Source organism: Anabrus simplex, chromosome 2 (assembly GCF_040414725.1).
Source record: "Anabrus simplex isolate iqAnaSimp1 chromosome 2, ASM4041472v1, whole genome shotgun sequence".
In the NCBI taxonomy this organism is placed as follows: Eukaryota; Metazoa; Arthropoda; class Insecta; order Orthoptera; family Tettigoniidae; genus Anabrus; species Anabrus simplex.
The window spans coordinates 342070504-342088073 of NC_090266.1; positions in this window are offsets into that span (position 1 = coordinate 342070504).

A 17570-nucleotide genomic window follows, 5' to 3' on the forward strand; every position below is an offset into this window, starting at 1 on the left:
ACTACATTTCCACCTAACTGAATCCCTCCCTGCCATTTTATACCTTTCAGCAGATGATCCATGTAAACTACGAACAGTAAAGGTGAAATATTACAGCCTTGTCTAACTCCTGTAAGTACCCTGAACCAAGAACTCATTCTACCATCAATTCTCACTGAAGCCCAATTGGCAACATACATGCTTTTGATTGATTTTAATAATCTACCTTTAATTCCATAGTCCCCCAGAATGGCGAACATGTGTTCCCTCGGTACCCTGTCATAAGCTTTCTCCAGATCTACGAAACATAAACACAACTGCCTATTCCTCTCGTAGCATTTTCCAATTACCTGGCGCATACTGAAAATCTGATCCTGACGGCCTCTCTGCGGTCTAAAACCACACTGGTATTCATCCAACTTCCTCTCAACGACTGATCGCACCCTCCCTTCTAAGATGCCAGTGAATACTTTGCCTGGTATACTAGTCAATGAGATACCTCGATAGTTGTTGCAATCCTTCCTGTTCCCTTGCTTATAGATAGGTGCAATTACTGCTTTTGTCCAAACTTAAGGTACCTTACCAACACTCCACGCTAATTTTACTACTCTATGCAGCCATTTCATCCCTGCCTTCCCACTATACTTCACCATTTCAGGTCTAATTTCATCTATTCCTGCTGCCTTATGACAATGGAGTTTATTTACTATCCTTTCCACTTCCTCAAGCATAATTTCACGAACATCATTTTCCTCCTCCCCATGAGCTTGGCTGTTTGCAACACCACCAGGATGATTACCTTTTACATTGAGAAGATGTTCAAAATATTCCCTCCACCTCTCCAGTGATTCCCTGAGATCTATTATGAGTTCACATGAATTACTCAAAACACTGTTCATTTCCTTTTTCCCTCCCTTCCTAAGATTCTTTATTACTGTCCAGAAAGGTTTCCCTGCTGCTTGACCTAGCCTTTCCAGGTTATTACCAAAATCCTCCCATGACTTCTTTTTGGATTCAACAACTATTTGTTTCGCTGTTTCTTTCACCTACGTACCAATCCCTGTCTGCCTCGGCCCTTGTTTGTAGCCATTTCTGATAAGCCTTCTTTTTACGTTTACAGGCTGCTCTCACTTCATCATTCCACCAAGATGTTCGCCTTTTCCGATCATTACACACAGTTGTTCCTATGCATTCCCTTGCTGTTTTTACTACAGCAACCCTGTATGCCACCCATTCACTTTCTATATCCTGAACCTGCTTACTGTCTACTGTTCGAAACTTCTCACTAATCATATCCATGTACTTCTGTCTAATTCCCTCGTCCTGGTGATTTTCTACCCTTATTCGTTTGCAGACAGATTTAACTTTCTCTATCCTAGGCCTAGAGATACTTAGTTCACTACATATCAGATAGTGGTCTGTATCATAGAAAAATCCGCGGAAAACTCGTACATTCCTAACAGATTTCCTGAATTCAAAGTCTGTTAAGATAGTCTATTATGGATCTGGCACCCCTAGCCTCCCATGTATAGCGGTGAATAGCCTTATGCTTGAAGAATGTATTCGTAACAGCTAAACCCATACTAGCACAGAAGTCCAGCAAACGCTTCCCATTCCCATTAGCTTCCATATCTTCCCCACATTTACCAATCACCCTTTCGTATCCTTCAGTTCTATTCCCAACTCTCGCATTGAAATCGCCCATTAGCACTATTCTATCCTTGCTGTTGACCCTGACCACGATGTCACTCAATGCTTCATAAAACTTGTCAACTTCATCCTCATCTGCACCCTCACATGGTGAATACACGGACACAATTCTTGTCCTAATTCCTCCCACTGACAGATCTACCGACATCATTTGCTCATTTACGTGCCTAACAGAAACTATGTTGCGTGCAATGGTATTCCTGATAAAGAGCCCTACCCCAGACTCTGCCCTTCCCTTTCTAATACCCGTCAAGTACACTTTATAGTCTCCCATCTCTTCCTCGTTATCTCCGCTTACCCGAATATCAGTTACTCCTAGCACATCCAGATGCATCCTCTTTGCTGACTCAGCCAGTTCTACCTTCTTTCTTCCATAAGCCCCTTAATATTGATAGCTCCCCATCGAATTCCATTTCGTTCGCCAAGTTGTTTCCAAGGAGTCCCTCGCCTGTCAAATGGGAGTGGGACTCCGTTACTCCCATAGGTCCGAGGCTTGCTTAAAATGTTCTGAGCTCGGTAAATTCATGAAGCAGGATGCTACCCTACTTGCAAGTGAGGATCTCTCCTCTAATGGGTTATGGACCACAAGTGAATTGTATAGTCCTAGACGCCTGAGCACAAGGTGGGCTATGACTCAGAATATGTCCGAGATGCCCACTCCCATTCCATAGCAACTGGTATCCCGACTCTCAGGACCACTTACTAGGCCACTCTGCCGTTGCCCATGGTTCACGAACTAGGACATGACTACAGTAACCCACAAATATGAATTAAAAAAAACCATATGGGTGACGAACTGCGTCATAAATACCCATTTCAAATACACATAATTTTGACATCATGAAACAAGATATAGTAGGCGTTAAGATGGCATGTCACCTTCCTTAAGTCACGCCAGCGTTCATCTTTGGGCTCACCGGCGACCCCTCTTCCTTTAATTAGCCATTTTTACATTTTTGGCTGTGCATTGTATTTTTCTTCCTGTTTCCTGGAAATAAAGGGTAAAAAAGAGAAATTCGCTTCACTTGTTGATTTTGTTGATCGCACTCAACTGATAGTATTTATTTCCCACACACGAATTACTTTCTTTACCACACAACAATTTTATAAAGACTTTATACAATTACTTCTGCTCAAAGAAAAACTATCTTCACATGGAGTCAAGACCCCAGCCACATCGGCTAAAATCTGTTGGTTGGACTTAGTCTACTTGTCCATCAGTTTACAGAAACAGTTCAACCGTCTTTCTTCAGCCTCACAATAGAAAATGCAGGGCTTTCAACATGGCGTCTGTTCTATATTTATAGACAGTACCCCGTCTCTCCAGACATTTTCCCTTTGCTGCCAAGAAAATTTGCGTAACTTTTTCGACTTGAATGAACTGTATTTAAGAGAGTTTTGGATGTAACCGCATACTTGCTATATTGCTCTCGGTAGTGTTCCAGGACATTTAAAATTTATTCCCATTAAATTAACGTGTTAAATGACCTCATTTGATAGGCACTACCTTTTGTCGACTTAGTGTGGATAAGCTGGACATGCGCGTCCATCTGAAATAATCCACAGAAATGGCTTAGCAGTCTCAAATCCGTCTTACTAAAGACCAATTTACTTAAAGATACATGCAGGACCCTCATTATATTGCAATCACTGCTAATTCTCTCATTTAATTATATTTATTCAACATAAACTTTCTTCTGTATCCTTCCACTGCCGACACGTGTGGATGATGTCACATCTCAGAGCGTGGGACGGAAAGTAGCTACCTCCTTGCCACGTGTCACTCCCGTGATATCAAGAAATGTTCAGAAATGTACTAACTTTTCGTACTTAAAATTCTTACGGCACAAAGGTCATGGGTTTATATTTCCCTCAAGACACGAATTCCTTTCACGCACTAACAAGAATCTCATTCAATACACTCCAGATGGCGAAATTTCTAATTTCGACGTCTGATGAAACATGACATTTGAACATTAATTCCTTTCTTCTCTCTTCTGCAGTTGCTCATCTCCTGGTATCCAGATGTTGGTTGATACATTCAGCTTCGCGGTGGTTCTTGGTTACTTGGTGAGTTCTGGGTTACGGGGTCTATCTCCAGTGAATTGTAGTCAAATTATTGGAAGATAGGTGGTTTGTCCTTCCAACTTCTTGACGAACTTGCATTCACATCAAAATGTGATGCTTCAGGGTTCAAATCCCTATCTTCATCACTATCGTTGTCACTGCCTCTCTCCATTTTTGCAGGTGGTTTATCCTTATCCTTATTCTTCTTCATCCTCATCTTCTTCACCTTAGCGGCTGGTTTCCCCTTCTTGGCACTTACATTAGCCCTTTTTGACGGACGATAATAGTCATCACTGGCATCCTCCTCTGAATCTTCATCACTCTCATCACTGCTGCTTTTCTTAGGCCTCTTATTTGCATCAACTCCATCCAGTTCTGCTTTCTGGGCGCTAACTTCCCCCTTACGAGCCTCATGAACAGATGTCAACTCGTCGCTCAATGTTATGATCTTATCTTGTGTATCTGTAAGTTGTTTGGATAAGTCTACCCTCGTATCGCCTAGATCCTTTCCCAGTTCCTCAATATCTACTTGTACCTCTTCAATACTCCTAGCCGTTTCTTCCCGAGTTGTACACATCCTTCCTATATCCTCCTTATTCCTCTGAGTTAATTTCATGTCAATGGCTTCAATGCGCTGGTCTACATTTACCTTGACGTCATCGACTACCTGGTCTACTCTGGCATTTACTATGGCTATCCCTTTAGACAACATTTCATTATGTTCGTGTATCGTTGTGAAGACTTTTGACTTGTCGTCTTCACACAGAGTATTGAACTTCTCTACCTCTATCTCCAGATCGGCCCTAAGCTCAGCTTGATTTGACATCAACTGCTTATGTAGTTCCTTACTTTCATTGACGTGCCTATCGAGGTCTCCCCTAATTATGTCCCGATTCTCACTAAGAACACGATGTAGCTCGCGAGTTTCTATGAACAGCTGGTTAATCTCATTTTTAAAGTCAACCTGCGCTTTAGTGTTCTGCTTCACCTTTACATTTAAGTAGCCAATGTCCTTCCTGATATCCCCACTATCTTCTTTACAACTATCCTGCATGTCCTGTACAACCTCCTTCATGCCTATTAATTCTCCATCTGTACTATCCAATTTGACATCCACTGTTCCTAACTTATTGTCCTTTGTTCCTAACTTATCGTTGATAGATTTAATACTTTCACTTAAGTCCTTAAACATTTGGAGAAACTGCCCTTGGGCCAATTCTCCCTCCAGCATTGACATACTTAATTGAAAACGATTGGTCATTGGTGAACCCGCGACTTCCACGACGTATTCACGAATGCAGACGATAAACATTGTAACATTCTCTCAATAATTATTCAATAAAAAATGAAATTCAACGTTCACGTGATCAAAGTGATCAGTCAAGACACTCAAATCAGTATATCATTTTTTGGGAAATTATTCTAACATATACTTAAATTATACCTTTCATTTAATAGATAAATTCCTCTCATAGTGGTATCTCGTAGCCTTACTCATCGGGCGTTCATCTATTTTCTTCAAGTTCACTCTCAACTCTGGTGCACGATTTTATCACCCATAATGTGGAATAGCCTCAACATTATTTTCCATTTTTTCTGGTACACGATTTTCTGAAATATCCTCATCGTTATCGTGACTCGAGCCCTACTGTTGGTTGACTTAAGCCCAACTGTTGGTACGACATTTTACTGGTCGACCAACGTGTAAAATGTCCTTAAATTGGTCATAATTTCACTGATGTCAACCAACCTGACTTGTAGTTCTTCCCTTGATGTACTTAGGCCCTTTCTTAAGTGGCTTAAGCCCTCATGTTTGGCGCCATTTTACTAAACCCTTTGGTCCACTCTGAAGGATACCTACTTTCCTTACCTATAAGCAAAATTTCATGAGATCTGTCTCTTGGGTTATATCGGGTTCTTCGTCAATTGCTGAGGTAAAGGTAGGGTTCAGTAATTCTAATCTATCTACTCAAATGAAAGGTCTTATTCATAAAATATCTGTATTTTTATTTAAGAAAAATTTACGGAAGAAACTAATAATTTGAAATCCATGTATAATTCGGACTCTCTCTTGTCCACTCTACCACAATCATTTTACACTTAGGGGCCGAACGCTGGTTTGAGCCTTTGACTTAACTGCCTGATGGGCATCCTTACTAGAAACCATTGTCTCAATTATTAAATAAAGAAAGGAAATTTCAAAAAAGGCTTTCACAGCCGCAGATCTTAAAATCACAGGAATAGAACCAGCTTTTGGGTGGTTAGGCCGTGTGTGATGAGTCCAAATGGCACGTCTGGACGAAACTCTGCATAATGCACACGGCCTAACCACCCAAAAGCTGGTTCTATTCCTGTGATTTTAAAGAAAGGAAAGTCTGGAAATCCTTAAATTCGGCTTCCATGTGAGACTACATGTACCATCATAATGATTCTTGATGGTCCAGCCCTTGTAACACGAACTCTGGGTATAATTAAGGCAGTCCAATCGGTGTGTGCCACACAGTGGATATACGGCATGGACCCTTAATTGAATCGATGTGACCTGTGACTATGTCATGGACCGACCTCTAAACTTCTAAGTTACTTTGAAGTCATTGTGGATGATGACTGCAAGGAAAATGATGCTACAGTGACATATGGCCCTAATCTAAGTCCCTGGGTTTGATGAACCCATGACCATCCAAGTTTCTAAGCTGAAGGCTAAACAAAATAAAGTTACATCGGTTGATGACCAAAGTTTCCACTTTACTAACCCAGCACATTTACTGCTCAATCAATCAATCAAAGTCAAATATGCAACAACAACAACAGTGCTCACAATACTTTGTGGCAGTAAAGTCCATTACCTTCGGATCTCCTTAATCGTTACGTTAACATTTAAATATTCCCAGAAAAATAAACTAAGATTTCCAGAATGCATCTCCAAGTTATTCGCTTGCTTTAAAGTTATTTCACAAATACGGTTCCACTGAATTTAATAATTAAATAAATAAAAAATGATTTAATGAAATTTTAATGAACAACAAATTCTATCTCCACGGACGAATGGTTTCGTTCACAAGTCCCTACTCACGTTTTGACGCAGTTATATTCAATTTATGTTTAATGTTTATCATTGGGCATTATGTAGCTGGAAAAAATTTACATCATACATTTCCAGTATTTATCTTGTTTCATGACATCACACTTTAAATCTAACCTAACCCTAGCCATTATTAATACTTGGATAACCCTAATAATCTAGTACAAACCAAAAATAACTCACCTGATAATGTAAGCCAACTACGATGTCATATCTTGTCATAACATATCATAAAGTTTAAGCACCCTCACAAACAAAACAATCATCACTACCACCACTCTATATTTTGGACAACCCTGAAATTGGCTAACCTCTCTCGTTATACTCTAACTTTAGGGTTTCAGATATACATTACAATCTCCATTAAACAAATTCACAGTATCTCATAATCTACACGTTATTCCGGGATGAAAATTTCAACTAGATCCAACAGATAATGATATCCACTGCCAAGAAATGCAATCTCGTTTTAACACGTAGCACGCGCCCATCCCCGTTACCTTTGAACGGTGAACTCCGATCAGCGGGCGGTACTGGACACAAACCACCCTTCTCTGTCTGTCAGTTTCGACATGAAACATATGTCCGCGGTCATACATGACTGGCTTCATAGAATGAATCCCTTTGACTTCGCAAAATAGAACAAAATACGATATTCTGACCAAACAAATATGCACATAGATTTACTTTTAAATGTCCCACAACAACTGTACACGTCGCAAATTAATACCGGCGCAGATTCTCGTACTCTACTTTCCATCCCAAACATTATAAAATATTCCTCAGGCTCCCTCAAAGTCCCGGCATCATCTACAGGCTTCCAATCACCTGCTTCACAAATCCTATCTCAACTCATATAACAAATCTAATCTCTGTTTCTCAAACTCGAAGACTCTCACTAACAAAAGAACTGGAATAAAAATCCTTACTAGAATCCCCAATGCCTAATAACGCACAATGCTTCAATAATGAGCAACTTCGCATAAAATGATCTCATATTTATAAACTTGAGTTTCACGAAAGTGACTGACAAATTTACTGTTATTATTTCACTCAGACATGGTTTAAACGGACATAGAATACGTTACACCTCGTGACAAATTTCACCGATATGCATTACACAACACTACGTACAGCGCTTCCATCTGATTGAAAATGGGTAACCACGGATCCCTTTTGCACCAATTCCATCAAAATTCCAAAAAATTAACGTCGAATAAACATCTTAATTTGACATCACAAATTATATGCAATGAATACATGGAAAATGATCTACTTTCGACGTGATATCACTTCGAAACCCTCATTAGTAACTTTTACAACATTACATGGCACTCGCAATACTTTCAAATTTTATCCAAGCAGAAAATAACCCTTTTAAATATATTTCTGACATTTAGAAAAAAAAACCATGGGTGACCAACTGCGTCATAAATACCCATTTCAAATACACATAAGTTTGACATCATGAAACAAGATATAGTAGGCGTTAAGATGGCATGTCACCTTCCTTAAGTCACGTCAGCGTTCATCTTTGGGGTCACTGGCGACCCCTCTTCCTTTAATTAGCCCTTTTTACATTTTTGGCTGTACATTGCATTTTTCTTCCTGTTTCCTGGAAATAAAGCATTTAAAAAAAGAGAAATGCCTTTCACTTGTTGTTCTCTTTGCCGCCAAGAAAATTTTCGTAACTTTTTCGACTTGAATGAACTGTATTTAAAAGAGTTTGGGATGTAACCACATACTTGCTACATTGCTATCGGTAGTGTTCCGGGACATTTAGAATTTATTCCTATTAAATTAACGGGTTAAATGACCTCATTTGATAGGACTACCTTTTGTCGACTTAGCGTGGATAAGCTAGACACACGCGTCCATCTGAAATAATCCACAGAAATGGCTTAGCAGTCTCAAATCCGTCTTACTAAAGACCAATAAACACAGGACCCTCATTATATTGCATTCACCGCTAATTCTTTCATTTAATTATATTTATTCAACATAAACTTTCTTCTGTATCCTTCCACTGCCGACACGTGCAGATGATGTCACATCTCAGAGCGTGGGACGGAAAGTAGCTACCTCCTTGCCATGTGTCACTCCCGTTATATCAAGAAATGTTCAGAAATGTAGTAACTTTTCATACTTAAAATTCTTAGGGCAAAAAGGTCATGGGTTCAATACATTTCATAACATACCTCCAGGTAACAGTCCCACTGCACTGCCTACTGCTACAGAAGAAAAATCCTAATCTAGTAAAGAAAAGTACAACTTTCTCTACGTACGGATGCACCCTTCTTTAGAAAGAGCATCCCTAACCTTATTTACACTCTTCTTCATCGATGTCTTGAGTCATTCCCGATTGCCGTACAGGTTAGTGTGACACCTCACGTTTCTCTGACTGAAAAACCTGCATACTCGGCTGACGATTTCCTTTACCAAGAATTAGCTCTGTGCACAACCACACATCCGGTCCAGAATGTATATTCAATATGCACCACCACATCCATTGTACATTATCTCATAGAAGAATTATAGTATAATTATTATACAAAATTTAAGTAACAAATAAACACTTAGTAGTGTCTTTTTACAGAATGGCCATCGGAAACTCGTTACCATCTGTGATTATAGAGTGCTTACTCTGTAATGGATACTCAAGAACAATAGAACAACGCATAGGAAACTGCGCAAAGTAGCTCCCGCGCACCGGTCCGAATGAGAAACAGAATCAGAATGAATTGCCGTACACGCGTACATACTTATATAGGCTTGCTACTTGTGGTTATAGCGTCCCGAAAAGTTTACTGGTAGCAACGCCCTCACAAGCATTTCTTCACACGTCACTCAGTCAACCCAACCTTGCTTAAAACAAAGCCCTCGTATTGGCTATTGAGCGTCTGATGTGACATAGAACGTCCACTCATGTACATCCACATTGATCAACTCCAATCTTCAGCCTATACTACCTGCTGTACCCCGGGTTTCCAAGCCACTTTGTTGCAACACTTTCAACTGACTTCAACCGTCTTTCCCGATATAGCCACTGTTTTCTGTGTTGCACAATTCTTGAGCAACCTACACTGCCATGCCATGTGCAGACTCTTACACAAATTAAAGTTACACAGGTACAAAATTCCCTACTATAAATTCTTCTTATAATATTATGTTTTTACATTATAAATGAACAAAATTACATGATTTTCATGACTTCAATATTACGAATTATCTTACGAAAATTATCTAACCTAAAAAGTGGGGATCATACACTTGTACAGTTACAAGAAGATTAACAATCGTATACAAACTAAATTGTTAATAGAGGTACCTGCATATAGCTGTGACACTCCAATTGAATCTGATAATAATTCCTCAGATGAAGATGCCAATGCTGTAAGTGGAAAGAATAAATTAATCTGTTATAATCTTGCGATGTTAACTGACCAAACCAAAAAGAGGTGACAAAAAGGAAAACCAAACTATGGCACATGTTAAGTTATCCTAAGTAAAAGGATGCTGTAATCACAAAATTGACCAAAGTTCTTGATGTTTCAAGTATACTATCTGATCAAAAGTATCGGGATACTCTTCTGTACAAGTAAACTAGAGCCTAGATGTTGCTATGTCTTCTGCTGCTGCTAAACAAGGCAGATGAGGACACAATGTTGATCAGTGCTACAAGATATCGGCACAGTGAATGGAGTACGGGAGTTTAATGACTTTGAAAGTGAAATGGTTGTTGGTTGCCACATCAGTAAGCAATCAGTCAGGGCCATTTCCATCCTTCTCAAGTTGCCCAAATCGACTGTCGGTGATGTGAATGTTAAGCGGAAATGGGAACACCACACCACATAAAAAACAATGGCAAATATTGCATAACATTATGTGAAACCATCACCTGTGAGTTCCACAAAGCCATGAACTGTGCAGCTAGCAACATGATTGGAAGTATAGGTTTTTGGGCTTATGCCGTGTCAAGAAAATAATGTGAAATTCTTAACGTTTCGCAGAAAACTGTGCTCTGCGTCCTCAGAAGAAATCTAGACTGTCCACGAGAAAGGCTTCTTACACAATGACACTTTGAATTTCGGAACGTTATAATAGAAGTGGAAATGGTACTTTCATTCGCCACCAGATGGCTCCCAGAACGTGGCACAGCACTAGTGTTTGAAGCAAAGCTGACTGAACCATCACAATCAGACTAAGCGGTTCACATATCGTGTTTGCGTAACATATGGCATTCGGACACTTCCGGAGAACTTCGAGTCTTTGGGCCTTCTCTTTCCACCGCTCTCTCTCGTTAGTGGCGGCGATTTGACGGACCGAAGCCTAGCCCGGCTCAAGGTTAGGATCCCCTCGTTCCCCGCACCATTCCGACATTCGCCAGCAAGCCTTGCGCGGCGGGTCGAGGGGTGTGGGCCGAGGGCCTGGGCTGCGATGTTAGCCTCCGATGCCTTGCTCTCAGAAATACGAGCGACGTTCTTTCTCAATGCTTTCAAGTTTTGTAAATGGAAGAATGTGTCAGATGCTTACATTATAATTAGATTTAGATTTCCATCGTTTTCATTTGAGGCTTGGGCTTCACTGATAGCCTTGGTAGCCCTCAGTATACGCCACTGCCTATCTTTCAACATAATCTCCATTCAATGTTATGGCATTACGCTATTTTAATGTGAGGGCCTGTATGCCTGCGTGGTACCACTCGACTGGTCGATGTCGGAGCCAACATCGTGCGGCATCGATAACTTCCCCATCATCCCTGTAGTGCTTTCCGCGGAGTGCACAATGTTATCAGTGCTACAAGATATCGGCACAGTGAATGGAGCAAGGGAGCTTAGCGACTTTGAAAGTGAAATGGGCCAAACAGATGGAAGTCAGAAGGCGCAAGATCTGGGCTGTAGGGTGGATTAGGAAGAACAGTCCACAGAAGTTTTGTGAGCTCGCTCGCTCGCTCAATCAATCAATCAATCAATCAATCAATCACTACTGATCTGCATTTAGGGCAGTCGCCCAGGTGGCAGATTCCTTATGTTTTTTTTTTTTTTCCTAGCCTCTGTAAGGTGTGTAGACTTGTGTGAGGTTCTGCATTGTCGTGGAGAAGGCTCACTGCGCTTTAGTCCACTGCCAGGTCTCTGTAGACATTCTGCAAGTGCCTATGAATATCTGTGATGCCCTGGTTTTCCGCCAAAAGGAACTCAATAACTGCTCTCTGTTTGGTACACACCTCCGTTACAGACGCCATTTTGAAAGCTAGTTATATCGCTGCAACCTATCGGAAATTAACCTTTTGACAAGTGTGCACAGCATATGCCAGGGTTGGCCAACAGCCTGGCGTGTGATGTAAGAGAGACCGTGTAACGTCGGGGAGACCATGTGACGTAAGAGCGCAGAAGGTGGGGAGCCGCTGTCGTAGACTGGAAGAGACAGCCTTGCTTTGTAGTAAACACGTGAAGTGCCATACATGCTGATGGCTACGGCTTTTATAGACACTTTTCACAAAAAGCCACACAAATCCTTCTTATTTAAAAATTTATCTCTTAGTTCTCTATCACACTGTAAATCTAATAACTCTAACTGTAGGTCCAGATAAACGTTATTTGCAACACCTGAAAATGGCGTGGTTAAAAGTTGAATATAAGTTGCCAGACATTCCAAATTGTTAAATCTAGGATCACCGGGCGAGTTGGCCGTGCACGTAGAGGCGCGCGGCTGTGAGCTTGCATCCGGGAGATAGTAGGTTCGAATCCCACTATCGGCAGCCCTGAAGATGGTTTTCCGTGGTTTCCCATTTTCACACCAGGCAAATGCTGGGGCTGTACCTTAATTAAGGCCACGGCCGCTTCCTTCCAACTCCTAGGCTTTTCCTATTCCATCGTCGCCATAAGACCTATCTGTGTCGGTGCGACGTAAAGCCCCTAGCAAAAAAAAAAAAAAAAAAAAAAAAAAATTAAAAAAATCTAGGATCAAATTCCGAAAAAAGGTTTTTTTATGATTTTGACATACCTATCAGTACCCTCAGCCGTATAGTATTAGTGGTACAGTACGTAAGTATGGACGAACCGGGCACATCACGGTGCGAGAAGCTATCTACGCCTCCGATCTTTTTATCTTTATGGGAAGATCTATATTTATTTGTTGAAAATGATAGGATTGCTACAGCTAAATGTTTAGTTTGTAGAAAAGAGCTACAGTTTGTAAAAATATATAATTTACAACACCACTACAGTTTGTATCATGTTGCAGATTATGATCAGTATCAAGGCGAGGAAAGGGTACGTGTAATTACAGAACTAAAAGGTAAATTAAATAACTATGTCGAACATTCGATCAGTGAGTCTGAGTCAGCAGTTCGACTGAGTTATAAAATTTCATATTTAATTGCAAAGAAACTTAAAAACCGTTCAGTGGTGGTGAGTTCGTAAAGGAATGTTTAATTCTGGCAGGTGAGGAGTTTTGTCTAAATATCATTCAAGAGTTCGAAGCTACCAGCTTGTCCGCGCACACAGTGTCGACAAAAATTCAAGACCTATCTGATGAAGTCCACCTACAATTATTAGAACTGACAAAAAGCTTCCGGGCATCCTCCTTAGCAATTGACGAGGGCACAGATATTTCTGACATGGCCCAGTTAGCCGTTTTCATACGAGGGGTTGACAAAAACTTTACAATTTGGGAGGAAATACTGGATTTAGTGCCTATGAAGAATACCACGAAAGGCAGCGACATTTTCAAGTTCACTGTAAGTGTTGTTGAAAATGCTGGAGTAGTTGGGCTCATAATATTTAGAAAAAGGTTTCCCCGATTGCGTAGGTTTGCAGCGAGAATGTTGAGTATTTTCGGCTCCACATATGCCTGTGAACGAAACTTTTCTATTTTAAATCAACAAAACCAAAACATTGAAGCCAGTTGTCAGATCACGATTTGAAGTGTGCTCTTAAACATAGTGTTTCCTCAAACATTAACTCCAAATATTGCAAAACTAGTAAACGAAACAAGACTACAAAAAGCAAGGAAACCCATGAGTGGCAACTGAGTATCGATATCATGAGATAAAACGTATGTTTTGAGTTTACAGATTACTCTCTGTACTATTTTTGTTGTAAAACTGTGCTGTTTGTCACTATTAGCACTATTTTTTACAATGGGTGATATTGTAAAACACAGCAATCTTGTGTTCAATATCAATTCCGAAGATTCACCGGAAAAAGCTAGTTTAGTTTGTGTATGTAGAAATAAAGTAGCTTTATAAATTTTAGGTTAATTCACAACAAAGTTACATTACAATAAATTATGTGGAGAGAAATATGTACTACACATAACCGCATTGTACTAGAAATGACGTTGTGATTCCCCTCGCCCCTCTAGCCTTCACTTCTCAGTTACAGTACTAAGTACCTCGTATCGCTGCTCGAGCAGTGTGTGTGACGTGTTACCTGACATCACACGTACACGCAGTTGGCTGACCCTGGCATATGCCATGCAATAATGACGGCCGCATCCGTGTACGCATTTGACCGGTAAACAACCACTTATTTATTCCAACTTTGAGAGACTTTGAGAGACATGAAAACACATTTTGGATTGAGAAAACACTGTCATTTCAAAACCTTTTAAATGTATGATACTGTTCAAAGCAAGGATACATGCAGAGAGTGATCTCACAAGTAGAACACTCGTAGCTCATTTCTTTCCTCTTCTGTCCTGATCGGGTAGTGTGTTTGCACACGTAGCATTGCCTGAGAAGTTTAAGCTTCTTTGATTCACTTTGTGGGAGTAGCCTCATAAAATGGCGACCTTTGAGGCGTAACGGATCTTGTATCCCACCTCCAATCGGGCGTGCAACATTCCTTCCGTTATTTTTAGCAGTAAAGTGTTTTCTAAGCTGTTGTCGAATTAGGTTTAGTCTGAAATCCATTATGTGCAATTTTACAGTCAGGTTAGATTTCTTTTCATATTCTTTTTACATTAAAAAAGCGTTCAAAACACAAATGTCTAGCAAATGAAACAATAAACTTTTGTTGACCACTTTATAGTTGTTGTTGTTGAATCATTGAATGAGACCATCATATCACATTTGTCTATTGGTCCCATATTTGCATTATAATTTGTTAGAGATTTTGGCTTTAGCTTATTTTCAAATGACTTGATGTTGACAGTAGTCATTTCGCTTGTGTCAACAGTAGACAACATTGTCACTGACCTTTTATCACACTATCTTACTACTAGCATTTTATTCTTATGCCGAGCTATGACTTCCCCTTTTTTCATTTTTTTGGAAGACAGGGTACATTTTTTCTTCCGGAATTTAGTGTTCCACATGCTCCAGTACTTCTATCGTACAGCAAAGAGAACAAATCTGGGCTTGAATACCAGTTATCCATAAACAGTAAGCGATTTCTATCCAGGTATGGTTGCATTAGAGTTCTAATTACCTTTGATGAAAGGCCACTCTGATTACTTTGGACAATGTCACCAATTGTGATAGTCAATGTACATGGTACATTTTCGTGCCCACAAACAGAAGGCAGATACCATATTGCCGTTAATCATGTTCTTTGTGGAATAGCAGCTCTTCAGTTTATGGCAATGGTGGATGACAGTGGAAGTTTGTGCATTCAATTATGCAATTAGTAAATAAGAAATGTCTACATTTCAAGACTGATGAAATAAGAGTGTAAGATATGTGCAAAATCGTTACATCAGCATTCAAAGATATTGCAAAAAATAAACTAGGGCACACTAATTTAATTTTTTTCACCTATTTGATAAGAGCTCACATTTTAACATTTTTAGTATTTATGAGATTAACTGTGTGTCATTAATTCATCATTGTGGAAGCAATGTCACATGCCAATTCTTTTCTTACAGTGAATGGGCAAAAGGGTTTAGCTGCATAAATATTTTGGAATACTGAAATATCTCCCGTATTTACGTTGGTGTTTATATTAAGGTCCATACAACTTCTGTGTCAAAATTCATTTAAAAATCATAAAAATTAAAATTCCTCAAATTATGTTTGGGGGGTCTAATGATATTAGTGAATTAATATTTTTGTTATGCTGTTAAATTACTGAAATTTATGTCCAAGAAAATATATTCCATACTGGAGAGGGTATGGTGTAGTGTGTGTCTATATTTGCTGGATTTTATATGAAATAACCTAGTTATGCAATTGGTAAGTTATGACTTATTGATGGAATGTCCAAGTTTAGGTTTGGAGGTACTTGTAATCAGCTGGGCATCTCATCTTACAATCTCATGAACCTAAGCCAATGGGCTCCTCATCTATTATCACTTCTCCAATTCAGTATTTGCTGGTAGGTGTCACCTGTGGTGGGACGGCAAACTGGAAATTATGGTGTTTCATAAAATTATATTATTGAAGTTTCGACAAGAATTAATTTTGAAGTGATCTTTGTATTTAAATTTCATGTAGTTGTGCTTTATTGAATTTGGAAAAGGGTCATGTATCATTTAAATTAATTTCAAGAAGCCTCAAGAAAAAAAACACTGAAGAATTTGTGTGTTGGAAAATGTTAATTTGAAGAACATATTGAAAGTTATTTTTTTAAATTATTGAATGAAGAAGAAGAATTACTGAACTAAATTGTATTATCATTTTATATTCTGTACATCAAGAATTGTAATTTTGAAATGTGTTTGAAAAATTTAAAAGGGTCTTTATTTTTGAGGCAAACTGTGCGGCACGTGCAAAATTTCGATTGTGAAATTGCTGTGTTTCGTAAATCCAACTCTCTTGAACTTCCCCTGCGAAAATCGGATGAGTTGGGATTGATCGGAATAACAATCTTTCTCACTGGTGAATGTGGCAATCTGGAGTGTTGTTATTGGTTATTTGTAATCGCACGATTTCCTGTGGTTTGCTCCTCACGTGTGCGAGTGATTTTGTCCGCATCTTTGAATTCGGATCACTGCAGCGGGCAGTCGCATCTTGCGTCTGTCCCGCCTTGGGTCCCCGGTCTCTCACGGTAAGCGCTAATTTATTGCATTATAATTAATTTAAACTCATTCTTGTGATTTGGACTTAACTTTCGTGATTATGTAGAATTTCATTTTGTGTGCCGGAGTTTCTTCTAGATTTCCACATTTACCCAAAATTGAGCATCAATACGACGGCTGTTAAGCTAGTCCACAACGTGTTGTTTTCGGAGGCAAACCTTTTTTTGGCTCTATATTTTTTTTTATTTTTTTTTTTTTTTGCTAAGGGCTTTACGTCGCACCGACACAGATAGGTCTTATGGCGACGATGGGATAGGAAAGGCCTAGGAGTTGGAAGGAAGCGGCCGTGGCCTTAATTAAGGTACAGCCCCAGCATTTGCCTGGTGTGAAAATGGGAAACCACGGAAAACCATCTTCAGGGCTGCCGATAGTGGGATTCGAACCTACTATCTCCCGGATGCAAGCTCACAGCCGCGCGCCTCTACGTGCACGGCCAACTCGCCCGGTGCTCTATATTTTGTTACTAAAAGTAAATGTAACACACTTTCTTGAATAGCGTATTGTACATCACATTAATTAATTGTTGATTCTTTCGAGGATGCCTCCTTTAATTCTGTGACTTAAGTTAAATGTGAACTTCTACGTCAAAGTTCGTTTCGTGTCCAAAGAGCTTGATTAGTTTGCCGGTTTGTTTTGTATGTCTATTTAAATACCTTTGTTTTAGTGTGTTAAGTATCAGCTACGCAGCCATTTATTTGTTTTGTTTCATTTG